We start from the raw sequence: 15,810 nt of genomic DNA on the forward strand, positions 1-15,810 counted from the left end.
ACCCCTCCCGCAGCACACCTCTCATTCACCAGCTCCCGCCAATCTTTCCTAGGACCGCCCCCGCCCCGCCCCCTCCTTCCGCCCACCAACAGGTGCTTCCTCAGATTCCATTGGCTAGAGCCAGTCACGTGCCCATGACTCACTGCGAAGGACGATGGGAAAGCAAGTAAATGGCTCCCTCTAAACTGGGGGCTGTGCTGTGCTGGCAGGAACAAGGGGCGGGGGCGCTGTTGGGTTGACATCCAGCAGCATCTGCCCCGGGGAGCATCTGTCCCAGCCACACCTGCTCCAGAGATGGGATTCACTCTGCTTGGACTCTCGTCATGGGTGTATCCAGAACCACTTCCGTGTCTGGGGGATTCGCCAGCTGATTGGCCAGGCCAGGTCACATGACCACCCTTAACCCCAGCCGCTCATCCTGAACTGCGTGAACAGACAGTGGGAGAGTGACTATCGGGGTGGGTTTCCGGCATTTGGAGGGGGACTTGTGCTGGAAACTGCAAACAGGAGAGAAGCTGCACGAATAGATAATAATCACTGTTGAGAATACTGTCGATTTCTGAGAGTGAGTTTCTGGTGAGTTTCCCCACTCTCTCTCCGCTCTGTCATCCTCTTGGAGTGACCCGTGAAAAGACTTGTTAATGAGCTCTTTCCTTTCCCTCTGTGTGTCCCTTGTTCTCACCCCCTCACACCTGTGCCAAATGTCCCTTTGTTAGGAGCGAATTCAGTGTCACTTTCGGCCAAGTCGAGTGCCCATTAAAGCCACAAATATCTTTAAAGACCTCACCTCCAGCCTGTGCCTCCGTGGGGCCTCTGGAGAGGTAGGTGTCAGTGTGAAGGTTAATGACATCTTCCATCTTCTATCAGAAGTTCTATTTTTGGTGTCCTAAATGGAAGACATCCAATGTTGCCTTATTCTCCCTCCCTGCCTATTAGCAGCTTTTGAAGAGTCGGAGCTGCACGAACGCTGGAAATTGGTGTGTTCTAGCATGGGCTCAGTGACACAAGCAATTTGAATGTCCACAGCTTTAAAATGACTTGGCAGTCTGTTTATAAAATGTCCTGTGGTCTGAAAGGAGGTGAAAACATGCCGCATGCGTTAGGGATCCTTTGATTGTTTCTGGAGCTAGGTAACCTTTGTGACAAAATTGAGAGAATGGCTCAGACCGGAGCCATCCAAGTAGCTCTTTAGAATCCTGCCTTGTTCCCAGGCCTGCTGTACCCCGGGATTCCTGGGGAGAAAAATGAAAGGGAAGGAGGTTTAGCTGTAAATGCAGGGACCGTGCAATCCGGCTGGACAAAGGTTGGCGGGATTGAGGACTGTTCCTTGCATTGGTGATCTGTGACTTTCCCAAACCCCCCTGGGTTAACTACAAGGGAGCAAAATGCAAAGTGACATCGGGGCTCGGAGACCAGGGGACACCATGCAAGGGGCCTGACCCGCCGTCTCCCATCACTACAGGGCTCAGCGCAACAGAGGAGCACACGTGTGGTGGCAGGAACCACGGAAGGACCCTCTTAGCTCATCTCTTCTCTGTGAGAGGTCCCGTGTCTGTGAGCTCCTTCAGGCCAGGTCTGAGGAGTCCTCTTCCCTGGGCCAGCCACTAATTGTGACTGATTCAACAGTAATGTCATAGGGAGAGTGGACGGCAGTTTCTGGAGCTTTATATTAAACCAGGAGTGATGGATTAATAAGTGGTATTGTATATTTAACCTCAGGGATATTGCATAATTTAGAGGAAATTTTGTTTAGCAGAAAGTTTGTTTTCACTCTTTAAAATGAAAGCACGGGGCGCCTGGGTAGCTCAGTGGGTTAAGCCTCTGCCTTCCACTCAGGTCATGGTCCCAGATTCCTGGGATCGAGCCCCACTTCGGGCTCTCTGCTCATCGGGGAGCCTGCTTCCCCCTCTCTCTGCCTGCCTCTCTGCCTACTTGTGATCTCTCTCTGTCAAACGAATAAATAAAAAAAAATCTTAGAAAAAAATGAAAGCACAATTTTGTGGAATACATCCTTTGTTTAAAAATCTAAATTTGAGGAGTGCCTGGATCGGTGAAGGCTCTGACTCTCGATTTCAACTCAGGTGGTGATCTCAGGGCTGTGAGATCAAGCCCCGTGTCAGGCTCCATGCTGGGTGTGGAGTCTGCTTAAGACCCTCTCTCTTCCGCTCCCTTTGCGCCCCCCCCAAAAAAAAACCCAAAACAGAACAAAGCAAAAACTCTCAATTTGAGAAACACCCACATACGTCAAAGAGGCGTGAAGATGTTCATCGAACGCTGTTTGTTTGACAACAGATGTCAGGACACATGCTGGTTTCTTATTCCTGTACTGTAACAGATTACCACGAACTTGGTGTCTTAAAACACGAATTTATTCTCCCACAGTTGTGGAGGTCAGAAGTCTGAAGTAGGTTGGCAGGGCTGCTCTAGGGGAGAATCCATTACCCTCCCTTTTCTGGCTTCCAGAAGCCTCCTGCGTTCCTTGGCTGGTGGCCCATCCCCCACGCTGATGCCCAGCAGCATCTTCCCTTCTCTGTCCACTTGTGAGGTCACATCCGCTTGTCCGGACTCTGACTCCCCGCGCTCTTATGAGGACCTTGCGATGATACTGGGCCCACCTGAGCCATCCAGGTTACTCTTCCCAGCTCAAGACCTTGGAGTTAATTTAATCACAGGTACAATGGCCCTTTTGCTATGTAAGGTCACATATTCACAAGTTCTGAATTCACAAGCTTTGGGGGGCTGTTAACGCAGCTGACCACAGAAGAACCTGCATCGACCAAGACAGACAAGATGCCGCCCCAGTACCAAACAGCTCCCAAACTCCGGGGCCTTCAACAGCGATGGTCGATTCTCACTCATACTCCACATCCCTCTTGGGTAGGGGGGAGCTCTGTTTTACGTCATCCCCCACAGGGACCAAGTGAAGGTGGCGAATCAGGCAGGTTTTTAGCATTGGCCTTGAAGTAGACGAGGGACTTATGCTCACATTTCATTGGTCAGAGTAAGTCAGGTGACCATGACTGCCTGCAGAACAGGGCAGAGAAAGGCAATGGCGCTGGCTGCCTGGAGCAGGAGACTGGAAACCATCTGAAACAAAGGCGTGGCCATCTCACAACCTAGATGTGCATCCCTCTGAGGAGGCAGTGTGACCTGGGTTTTTTCTGCACTGTGTGTACCATTCAGCAGACATGGGGGTGAAGGACCTCTAATGCATGTACCCAAGGGAGAGAAATGAAGGGCAGGAACTCATGTGATGGGAAGGACGGTCTGTATAAACACCTGCCCACAAAAATACCATCTTGTCTCTGTAGAGAGTCATGTCTGTGGTACCTGGGAATCTGTTCTGGGATTAGCCCAGTGAGAGCAGCACAGCGACCACCTCTAAGGAGAAGGGGCCAAGTCCAGGACAGGGAGGGAAACTACCTGTATTTATAAGGTTTTCATTTTTTAAAAAGGAGACCAGGTTTAGTATTTCTTATTTAAATAAGAATTAATTTTAACTTGATTTTTCCGAGCCTGAGGGGAACACAGAAACCCTGACTCCCATCCCAGGGCTTCACCCAGCACCCAAAGCCCCAGCCTGGGGCAGGAGTGCCAAGACTCATCCCAGCCACTTACTCGCTCTGTGTCCCTGGGCAAGTTGGTTGCTCTCTCTGTGCCCCAGTTTATTTTTTCACCTATGAAATAAGATGAGGTGGTAAGAATTCTCCAGCATGTTCCATTGCCCTTCCCTGTCCTCTTCCAAGGATGGAACTAGATGTCACATATGAAAGCATTTCACACAATTTTGTATAAAACACTCCAGAAATTATTTTATTTTATTTTATTATTAAGTAATAAATACATATTATTAAGTAAATAAATACATCGGAATCTAAGTGTTAATAATAAGAGATGATAGTTATCCTTAATCATCCAATTGCATTACTAACATTATTGATAATTACTATTAACATATCTAAAAGCATGATATAAGTGGATAACTGGAATAAAGTTCAGGTCGAGAACATTGACCTCTCTGGGACAAACCATCTTGTCTGTAAACTCAGCTACTGCCAGACCAGACTCTCTGAATGCAAGTGCATTTCCCCAAGGAGCCACTACCCTGGCCAGGAACATTCTGTGAGCTTCTTGTGTCTGCACAGATAGAAGCAGCTGATTCTCTGCACAAAGGTGATTTCCTGAGAACCCCTGTGAGCCTCACCCAGGAAGGGCTGAGCCTGGCGTTGTAACGGGGAGGCCCTTCCGCTCTGATCCTGGGAGGAAACACCTTAGGACCGCAGCTGCCTCAGATCTCCTTGGGCTTGGAGATAAAAAGGGGGCAAAAGGGAGCTCTACCGAATTTAATCATCCTCAATCCCTCCCTATCCACCCCCTTCTTCTTCTTCTTCTTTTTTTTCTTATTTCGCATGGGGTGGGGTTGACGGTGAGCTGACGCACCTTCTCCTTGATTCTGAATAACGTCCCCGAATCCCAGGGGCGGCATCTGGCCACATGGAGTCTGGGTCCTTCGTGGCACCCATGGCTGGTGGAGGGGCAGCTGCCAAGGCAGATAGGGCCCGTGTCTCCTGTGCTCAGTCCCTCGCCCCTAGCCCACCTGACTTCTCTCTACCCAGGACCTGCCCAGCACCAAGGGCATTGGAGCGGGCCACCTCTGGGTTAGAAGTGGCTTCCCGCAGCGGTGATGTCAGAGCGGGCCCTCCGAGTGTGGGGCAGAGCCCAGGGGAAGGGTCAAAGCTCGTGCCTAAGAAGCACAAACCAGCGGGGTGATGACATCCACTTAGAAGGATTAGGTATGCCCCCGCCGTCATTTTAAAAGTGTTCTCTTAATTTCGAAATATTTTGAACAGATAAAAATAAACTCAGCTAAGTGTTAAAAGTTAAAGAAGAGGCTGATTTAGAAATGTGAAACGATTCACACCCTCGATATTTCTGTTAAGTTCTGGGATTCTTTGAAGAGAAGCTTGCTGATAAGAGTTTCAACAATTTCATTAACCCTCAGGAGACAACTAATATAAATGTGATCATCCTCTTTCTTCCTCTTTTATTTTTAATTTTTAAAAAATTATTTATTTGAGAGAGAGAGAGAAGATGCACAGGGGGAGAGGGGCAGAGAGAGAAGGAAAACCTCAAGCAGGCCCCCCACAGTGCAGGACCCAACATGGGGCTGGATCTCACAACCCTGAGATATGACCTGAGCAGAAATCCGGAGCTGGCTGCATCACAGACGCACCCAGCTACGTCCTCTTTCTTCTTCTTTTAAAAGAAATCAAGTGCTTTGCCCCCTCCCCACCCCCTGCCTCCATGGCATTTGGGTTCTGGGGAAGACCCCCCATCTCAGGACCTGCAGAGAATTCCTTTTCTACTGTCCCATGTCATCTGTTGTGTGGCATCAGGCTGGGGCGATGACCCCTAGCTGTGTCCTCCCTCGAGCGATGGTGGCCATGTCTTGCCTGATGCCGGGACCTTGGTAGGTGGTTCCCTCCCGCCTGGCTCTGGGGTGGGCCTCTCACGGGATACCTGGTCTCCAAGTCCCTCCAAGCTGCCGTGGCATCAATCTTTCAGACCCTCCCTCCCCCAGATTTAGGGCTTGGGGTCCTGCTGTTGTTAATGTCCCAGATCTAAGTCGTCACTGATACAGTAAGCCAACAACCAGGGGACAGAGCACATAGAAGCAGACGCACAAGTGTGACGTCAGGCAGCAGCTCGTGACTCTGGGGACAGGCAGCTTGGGTTTGAATCCTGATTCTGCTGCTTCACTATGGGAGCTAGGACAAGAGAACCCCTTCTCCCCCGGATGCCCCAGGCCCTTGTCTGCAAAGTAGGAGAGTAACAGTATCTACCCCATGGGCCTGATAAATGGCTTCAGCGAGATACTTCTGAGAAGCAGGCTGGCAAGAGGGGACATACCATATAAGGTTTGTCAAGAAAACGCCCAAGTCGGTTTTTTTTTTTTTAAAAGACTTTATTTATTTGACAGAGATCACAAGTAGGGAGAGAGGCAGGCAGAGAGAGAGAGGAAGGGAAGCAGGCTCCCTGCTGAGTGGAGAACCCGATGCGGGGCTCGATCCCAGGACTCTGAGATCATGACCTGAGCCGAAGGCAGAGGCTTTAACCCACTGAGCCACCCAGGCGCCCCAACGCCCAAGTCGTTTTGTCTCCTGTGTGTTGTTGACCCCCCAATGGCCCCTAAAGCAGAAAGAATTGTCATCAGTGTTGTTTCCCTTCTTCAACCCGGGGAGAGGGCAGATGGGGTCCCGCCAAGGGCCACACAGCTGGGGTGCCGGCAGCTGGACGCCAGGCTGAGTCCTGGACCCGAATCCACAGCCCTGACTTTCCCAGAACGTGCTTCCCTCCTGCTCCCCCGCCCCCATATAATTCCGTCACTCTAAGAAAATAAAGAACAGAGTCGGGCTGGGTAGCTGGATGCCCTCCGCTCTATTTATTTTCCAGCATCTGCTTCATAAACCATTGGACGCCCGTGTTAATTTTCCTTGTTGCTGTTAACCTCGCCTTCCAATTATGCAAAGTGATCAGCACGGCAGCCCCTTGTTACCGGGGCCCTGTCTTTGGCGGACATTTGCTGCTGTGTATCTTGGCCTTGACTGACACAGATAGTGACTTCTCACGTCGGCCTCATTTTCTTCAAAGTGCAAACGACTCCGTGACCAGATGGGTGTCTGGGGGGCCCAGGAGCTCTTTTGAATGGCTGCGGGGCAGGCAAAGGAAAATGTACTTAAGAAAAAAAAAAAAAGAAAAGTCAGGGCTAAAACTCTAGGTTTACTTGGTTTCTTCAAAAAATATAAAGGTTGGGAGAAACTTAAAAAAAAGGTTTCATGGAACTCTGTGGTTTGGCTCTTCTCCTTTTATGGACACTCCAAAGTTCATGTGGCCCGTTTCAGTTGGCAGCTGAGGCTCCCATGATGGCTCTGTTATGCCTGGTTTCCTAATTAAACTCTGAATCATTCATTCATTCAAGATCTAGTTGTGACCATCTGTTAGGTTTTGGTCACTGTTCTAGGCTTGATGTATAAAGCAGAAGATCGATGAAAGTCTTGGCACTCTGGAGCTCACCTTCTGGTTGAAGACCGTCAGTAAAAAGATGACATGGATCTAGTATAAATTAGGAGTTGCTAGTGCTAAGAAGGAAAGTGTAGTGGGGACTGGTGGGATTGAGGTGCAAGGGGGGCTCCTTAGAGGAAGCTGACATGGAACAGAGACCTGCAAGCTGGGAAGGAAGAAGACAGGCTAATTAATGTCTGGGGAGAGAGTGAATTCTGGGAAGTGGGAACAGCAAGTGCAAAGGCCCTGGGGCAGGAGAATGTCTGGCATGTCTGAGCAGCAGAGACTGAATAGTTTGGCCGCAACAGAGTGAAGGAGGGAGACAGGCACACCAGAAAAAGCCAGAAGGGTGGGGAAACCAGACCACAGCAGGCCTTGTAGGCCATTGTGAGGATTTGGATTTTATCCAAGTGAGGAGGACTTTGAACAGAGGAGAGTGTATTAGTTTGCTATTATTGTGTAATTCATTACTTTATAGCAAATGACCACATATTTAGGGGCTTAAAACAACACAAATTCATTTTCTCAGTTTCTGTGGCCTGGGAGTCAAACACTTTCAGCCTGATCCTCTGCTTAGGGTCTCACAAAGATAAAGTCAGGATGTCAGCTGGTTACAACCTCACCTAGAGTCTGCATTAGGAAAAGGTCTGCTTCTAAACTCCCTCAGATGGTTGACAATAATTTCCTCATGGTTGAAGGACTGGGGTCCCTATTATCTTGCTAAGTGTTAGCCAGACACGAGCTCTTGGAGATCAACCTCAGGTCCCGGTCCCCTGTCCCTCCTCCATCATAGCTCATGTCTTCTTCAGGAAGATCCTAGCTCCTTTAAAGGGCTCACCTGAATAAGTGAGGCCCACCCAAATTCTCACCATTTTGATGAATTTGAAGTCAATGGAATAGTCACCTAACTGTAAGGGTGATATCCCACATCTTCCCAGTTTCTGTCACACTCTAGGGGAAGGGATTACACACCAGGGAGGCAGGAATTTGGGGCCATCTTAGAAGCTTCCTGTGACAGAGTGAGCAATTTGTCTTATAAATAACATGGTCACTCTGACCATCGTGTTAAGAGCAGACTGGTGGAAGGCCTGGGGCAGGGGGCCAGGGCAGATCTGGGCAGTCAGTGAGGGAGGAGACAGTTGTAACAGTGGCTTTGACCAAGGCTGTAGGCATGGGTGACAGAAATGGCCAAAGCTTTGCTGTAGAGGTTGTGGAATGGATTGGATATTTTTGTAAAATGGATTGACTGAGAAAAATGAAAGCCTGATGTGGGTCTTGGGGATGGCTCCAAGCTAATGTGGTCTGAGAAACTCAAGTTTTAAGCTTTGACAGCTTATCGAATTTACCAAGAAGTCTAAGAAGAAGGTTTCCAAAGGGTTAGTTTTGTGCTTGGAACTCGAGGCAGATGTTTTCTCCTGCTTTGCGATTTATTCATAAAAATAGCAATATATTATCTATGCAGATGGAACGTGTGTCATTAGGGTCCCAAACAGCCATTTTCATCTTTTAGGAAAACAGTGTAGAAAAGAAAATGAGATTGCCTTCAACTTCATCAGGAGCTGTTCCCTTTTTTCCCCACCTCTTGGTTCCTGAAAAAATTGCAGTACAAGACAATCAGCGACAATAATTCGGGGAAGAGCTACAAACGGGCCAGGAATTGGCTCGCTTTACTGGTTTTGACTTGAATTAGATGGAAGACAGATGAGTTGAATCAGGTCTGTTATGCAGCACAAAGTATCACGATGTCACACGGAGCACTAAAGGTGCAAAAATTGAGCAGAAACATATGTTCTTCAGAAATTAGCTGTTAGCTACGTGCCTTTTCTCTCACTGATGTTATTGCTTCAAAATCCAATATTATCCGAGGGAAAGGCAACATGGCCACTGGCTGTTGGATGGCGAGCTGTCTTACACTTCATCAGATCCATTCATGAACTTGACACATGGCTTGCCCCACTCAGGAAGACCAGAAGAATGATAGCTTTTCCTCACAGCGCATTAAGGAAGAGGGGTCAGCTTGGCGGGCTGACCACGGGGCGTGTGGCCATTCAGTACAGGCAGGATGTCGGCACAACGTTCTGGGTTTTTCCAAGTACAAAAGACAGACGGCTACAGCCAACACCGCCCCTCTGGACTCTGGCGCACAGGACTTCCTCCCATGACCATGAGATGTTTCCTGGCAGATAAAATGGTGCCTTTGCTACCTGTCTTTCTTCTCTTTGCAAAATGATGCTGCTGTGTTCATTTCTGATACGACTTTGTTAAGGATGCACCTGGTGATCCAGTGCATGTCGGGGACACGTCTTGTCAAAAGTGGATGCTACCAGAGCCCCCTCCCTCCCTCAGAGAAGCCTGCAGTGGGCGGAGGGCAGGGGGACAGAGCTCTTTGTTCCATCCCCAGTGTCCCCCTGACACGAAGATGAGGGGTTTCCAACTCCAAAGCTCCTAGGCTGAAATTCTAGTAGTAGAGGGACAGGAAGTAGCTCAAATATTAAACCACAGCTGGCCTGCCATTTTTACTGGAAGGGCTGGAATTTTTCAGTCGATGCCAGAGGAGGGGAGGGGTCAAGTCCACTGGCTCAGCAAACCATCATCTCTAAGTGTTAACTGAACAAAGGCAAACCCCGAATGTGAGCACAATTCAGAGAGGCCGCTGAGTGGGTGGGCTTCGGTGTTTTGTGCTGAATTTGGTTTTAGGTGTTTATGTCTCCTACTAAGACGGTGAGTGCCTGCAGGAAGGGACCCGTGTCCTAGTGCCTTACTCATCCAGGAGTTCTCCGTGTCCAGAGCGGAGCTGGGCTCCTTGGACACTCAAGACTTGGGGCAAGCCGGTGTCCCGGTCTGAATGGGGAGGTCCCAGAGTGTGCCTGCTCACCTCCTTCATCATCGACAGCAGCCCCTTCCAATCCTGCCAATTATTATGCCTCAGAACTGCCCTCTTGCTAAATTAAACAGAAGGCATTCGTTGCAAGGATATGGAGTGTCTTTATCAAGAGGTAATGTCTTGCCTCAGGTGATGAAAAAGTCATTCACAAGTAGGGGGTTGGGCTATAAGTCAGGTTTGCCCAGTATGGTCCCTGTTTTTGCCTGTTGTTCTGGTGTAATTGTCCAGAGTGACCCTTTTGCTCTCACACGTGTCCCATGGACAATACATTATATGCTCAGCTTAGACACTTGTCGGGTGCCACTGCATTCAGACATCAAATTCCATGGCCATCAGGAAATACAGGTCTTGGCTTCACTCTCCAGGACCAGGTGAGGTAGAATGGTTCTGGGGACCCTTTTTGCGGGGGCAGGGGGGTTGGTTTGAAACAATGGAATAAGGTGGGCCCGTTTTCTAGTAGCTTTCACAAAAGCCCAAGATGAAATTGATTGGATCAGCTTAGGTCATGTGCCCATCCCGTAATGAATTCCTGTTGCCAGGGCAACGCTGGTGCTGTTCGGTTTAACCTGGCTGTTGGTCCCACCTCCCGAGTCTGGGGTGACCTTCCCTGCACACCACATTGACTGGATATTGACTGCGGGCAACAGTCTTCTAAGTGAAAATCAAGTTGTTGTTATAAACCGCCCCCAACAGAATAGGGGCCCTTTTGAGACAGGGATTTCTGTTCATTTGTTCAATGTTCTACTTTGAACGTCTAGAATAGTACTTGTTTATAGTAGAAGTTCTTTAAATAGCTATTGAATGAATAAGCACCGAGAAAACAAATTGCAAGTCTTCTCAACGCAGCCTCTTGTATAAAATATGAAACACTTCATCGCAACAAATGCCCCATGAAGCAGCCTTGAAATAAAGGTAAACACAGTGACCTTCCCCACGATAATCATCCCTCGGTGTGGGAGAAACATTTGAAAACGCTGACCCACGTGGTCTCTCATGCACCGATGGTACAGACCCTCCCCACATCTCAAGCACTGGACTCTCCCAGACCGTTTACAGCAATCCCAGTGATGTTTACGAGCCCTGTTTACAGGAGGATAGTCCCTCTTCTGGTCAAATCAGGTTGCGGGGCAGGAAAGAGCTCACAGGAAGCTGGTGTCTCATAGCATCTTCCCTGTGAACCACACACGCTGGAGGATTTTCTCATATGAGCTAATAATGAACTCTGGTTCCTCCTGGGAGTTTAGCTTACTAGAAGCTCTTCAACGGCAGGGATGACATCACTCTGTTCCTTGCACAGTGCCTGGCACCCAGAAGGGGCTGGAAAATGTGACCTTGTAGCTGAGATGGTGAATTGGATCTGCTGTACCACCCCCCCCCTTCCCACACACACCTGTCCTTGGCACAGTCCATGAACAGCTGTATCCATCAGTCAGGGTCTTGTGGTTGCAAACAACAGAAGCAGGGTTTGGCCAGCTGTATCAAAACAAGAACCTATGGAAGGATGTGGGTGGCTCTGGAAAGAACAGGAAGGACTGGGGGACTGGCTCTGAAGGATAAGAACTGGGCCAGTCCTGGGACACAGGGGTCAGGAACTCCTGGGCAATCTCTTTTGGGCTTGTGTTTTGGGGTGATGACCCCAAGTCATTCTTATTTCTTGGGTCAGTCATCCCAAGATAAAATGTCACGAGAGAGAAGTTTAAGCTTCAGCCTCATGTCCACCCTCTGGCCAGAGCAACAGCAGCATGTGTGTGGAATCCTTAAGGGAAAATTGAGATCCTGGGGTGGCAGAGTGGGAAACTGAGGCTGGCCAGCCCTCCAGCCTCCAGCCAATTTCTACATTATCCACCTAGGGATCCTCACAGCCTTGGATGTGCCTGGCCCTTAGTAGGTCTTCAGAAAATGTTGACCGCGCCCAGCTTGCTTCTCCCTCTGAGTTGCAATTGTGTCTCATTTATTTCTGCTTCTTCAGTGGCCAGCTGAGTTCTGGACACAGAATGGAGCCCAATACGTGTTTGTTGAACAGATGAATGATTAGATGCCTCTATTCGAGGGGAGAAAGCTCCCGTCAGACCAACATACTTATCTTTGAGGGATGGGAGAAAATTCCACAGGTGCTCAGAAAAAAAATATTCCACACTCGGGAATAAGGCATAAAGATGATTGTGAGATCTTTTCATGTCAGGGTTGAGGGCACTGTCACACGCCCATGGGACTGACACGAAGGAAATGGGACTTTTGATTTCCCATGACTATTGACTACAGCCCAGATGTTTCAAATGCTGGAGAGGTAGAGGTTAACAGACGGAAAAATGGTAACATACAAGATGTCCTTTTCTTTTCCGATAGTACTAAAGATAACCCCAAAGCGGTAGTAGCCCAGGGAAAACCTACAGTGGTTGTATCTCACTTAACGTTGCCTGCACCATCCCTGTTTCCCTGCCCCGAACACTTGCTCGCAGATCCCGCTGTGAATCAGCCATGCCATCCCAGTAATAACGTCACTGAGACGTTAAATAGATTTGACAAATGATCATCACATAATACAATTCATCAAAATGATGTTTTTAACATTTTGAGGATTATACTTTGACACATGCACGTGCACACACATACACATTCTCTCTCTCTCAATCTCTCTCTCTCTCTTTCCCCTGGGAAGCTAGAATCTTTCTCTTCTAAAACAGAACGGCTTTCATTACATGAAAATCACACATTCATGCCAGAAACACCTTTTCCTGGAATAACATCTGGAATTTATACTGTGACTTTCCTCGACCAAACATTAGCTCTGGCCTCCCGATCTCGGCAGCAGGGAGCTGGGAATTTAACACTGCATTTGTCATCCCCCCGTGCCAATTTTTGAAAGTGTTGTAGCTGTGGTCAAGAACGGAGCTGGGACGGCTGGGCTCAGAGAGCGACTGGGGAGGGGACATTTGCCAGGCTGTGCGATCTTCCAGAACCTTTAGAAAGCCCTTCTCCATTCAGGGGAATATTTCTGTGTCTGCACGTCCTGAAAAGAGAAGCCAGGAACCCACCTTCCCAGTCTCCCCCATGGCTGGAAAGCAGGCGTGTGATGGGGATCCCTCTGATGAGCTGGGGACAGAGACTTGAGTGCCGAAGAGAGAGGTGGGCAAGGGGTGGCAGTGGGCAGAGTGCTTTCTGAAGAGGGTGGCCGAGAGATCTGGGGTTCTCAGAAGCTACCCAGGAGGCAGAAGGCTGTCCCCTTGTACCCCGTGCTCAGCACCAGCGACGTGAGCTGCAGGCTCTGTGCCCAACGCCAAGGGCACGGAGCCTGCCTTTTTGCTGGTTACAACCTCCGAGTCTGATTCTCTGGCTTTGTGGAGATCCTGGGAGCCACTAAATCAATTCCTTTCTGGCCTGAACAAGGAAATGGTTTAGAATATGCCATCTCTTAATACGTCACATTGACCTATTGAGGATTCTGAGCTGAAGGCATTTGAAAAAGCGCAGAGGCAGGAAGGGCTCTCCGACTTCCCATTTCTGCCTAAAAGCAGCTCATAAAATTTCCCATGATAAAGATGTCCTCCCTGCAAGAAGAAGAGCATTCTTATTGCCAGAGACTGGGAGTCAATGCCGAAATGGATCTGTCCAAACAAACCTACTAACATAACCCACATCTTCCATTAGTTTTCCCGATATACCTCCTGGTCACTGTCCCACAATTCATTGCCCCTAGTCCAAGCCACTTTGTCTTGTCACATCCCTACTATTTATCATTCTTTGTTTAAAAAGGGGTATAAGCTTTGGGGCCCAGTGGCGTCTTAGAGTCTTGATTATAATAATTTTTTTGAAGACTCCCATGTGCATGTAAAAATATTAAATAAAATGTGTATGCTCTCCCTTGTTAATCTGTCTTAGGTCAGCTTAATTCTCAGGCCCGGCCACAGAATCTAAGAGGGTAGAAGGAAGTTTTGCTTCCCCTATATTAGCTGGAGTGGATTCTGCTGTTTGCAGTTCAGACCCATGCCTAATCCAAACTGAATAATTGGGGAATGGGGACATCAGAGGTGCCAGATCAAAGATAGATGGGGAGAGGGACAGGGAGCTCACTCTCCTGGATGTGTTCTAGAAGAGCTGGAGTTTTTCATAGGACTGAGTGAAGCTTTGCATTGCCAACAGCTTACTTTGTTGACAAGGCCTCTAAACTTTTACCCTGTGATTTAAGCAGTATCTCAACTCTAATTATTCCATCCAGTTCTTTGACTTCCTGATTCTGTGATGCTTCTTAACAAGTGCCTGCGATTGAAGGTTATCTGAAGTTTGACTTGCATCAGTCTTAGAAGAGTCACAGTGAAATCTCCGGGGATTAGCATACCCGCCACCTGGCATGCCAGCAGGGGTTGGCAAATTAAAAATATATAGATTCAAAGATTTGATGATCGGGAAATTACTCCTGAGATGAGCTTTCTTGTTATTGATTCAAAGAAGGATTTGTTATTATGGCAAAATGAAAACAGTGCGTTATAATTTGATGTTTTCTGTGCAGATGGAAAAGGAGCGGAAAATAGCTGTCACTTCAGTTCAAAGGAGGAGCCACTTTGCAGAAGAAGAAATGTACACACTACCACATCAGGAAGTAAAGTGAGTATCCTCTACCATCCTCAGGATACAACACGGGTTCATCAGCCTGGAAATCTCTTTGTGTGGCCCCTTTGTTGCCTTCTCTTATCCCCCCAGCTACTGGCAACCATAGGTCTGATCTCCAAACTCTGGAGCTTCCATCTCAAGAATGTCCTGTAAATGGCATTCTATGGCACGTGACTTTTTGGGGGGGGGGGTTCAGTTTTTTTTTTTTTAATTGAATTTTAAAAATTCTTTTATAAACATATATTGTATTATTCACCCCAGGGGTACAGGTCTGTGAATCGTGCACGTGACTTTGTAAGCCGAGCTCTTCTTCCTTAGCAGAATGTCTGTGAGATCCCTCCAAGGTATGCATCAACAGTCCCCCCTTTTAATTGCTGAATAGTATTCCACAATATGGGGCACATGGCAATTTGGGTGTGTTTCTGTAACCCACCCACTCCTATTGGGATCGTTCCTACTGCTCGATTCATATGAATAACCCCATGAACACTGATGTCCACATGTTTGCACGGACATGTGTTTTCACTTGTTGTGACTTGCGACTGGAAAATATACGGGGAATGTTTTGTTACTAAAAATAGTGTGAGTGCGTGTGGTTGGGAGGGAGCAAACTCAACATGTGTCTTCTACACCGAGCCAAGTGTTGGTGGTGGTGTTTTTTTAATAGAATAAAGTCAGTCTGGGTGGTTTATCCTTACAGTTCACCAACTCTCACATCTCTTTATAGCTCATTCGTTATGAGAACAAAAACAATGGGAGCTCTTTTGATTTCTACAGTTGTGGTTAAAACACGTTGACCAGCCTCCATGTAGAACATATTTTCTCTATGTTTTCTCCTCCCGCTTCTTAATGGATTTGAGATGAAATACAGTCACAGAGTGGGTGACAGGTATGGAGCTCAGATAATCCCCCAAATGGCACTGTGCATCCGAGCCTCACTGGTTCATTCCTACCTGTCACTAGACTCTATTGCTAAATTTAGATCTCTTCTCTCTCTTTTAAAAGATTTTATTTTATATATTTGACAGAGAGAGAGAGACACAGTGAGAGAGGGAACACAAGCAGGGGGAGTGGGAGGAGAAGCAGGCTTCCCATCCCAGGGCCCTGGGATCATGACATGAGCCAGAGGCAGACACTTAACAACTGAGCCACCCAGGTGACCCAATTTAGCTCTCTTTTGACACAGCCATTAAAGTGTCCATCCCTGATGTCAGCACTTCTAAATGTTTCTTTCCTGTGCATCAGATTCAATATTG

The 15,810-nt window shown here is 48.1% G+C and overlaps 1 long non-coding RNA gene across 1 annotated transcript; it reads left to right on the forward strand.

The window, feature by feature from the left end:
• The first annotated feature begins 455 nt into the window (after nucleotides 1–455).
• On the forward strand, nucleotides 456–14,901 carry LOC123926343. The gene is made up of 3 exons (XR_006815223.1): nucleotides 456–576; nucleotides 14,454–14,548; nucleotides 14,816–14,901. It is a non-coding gene; the product is annotated as an uncharacterized LOC123926343 (long non-coding RNA).
• Nucleotides 14,902–15,810: the final 909 nt, after the last annotated feature.

This window comes from Meles meles, chromosome 16 (genome assembly GCF_922984935.1).
Source record: "Meles meles chromosome 16, mMelMel3.1 paternal haplotype, whole genome shotgun sequence".
NCBI classification, from domain to species: domain Eukaryota; kingdom Metazoa; phylum Chordata; class Mammalia; order Carnivora; family Mustelidae; genus Meles; species Meles meles.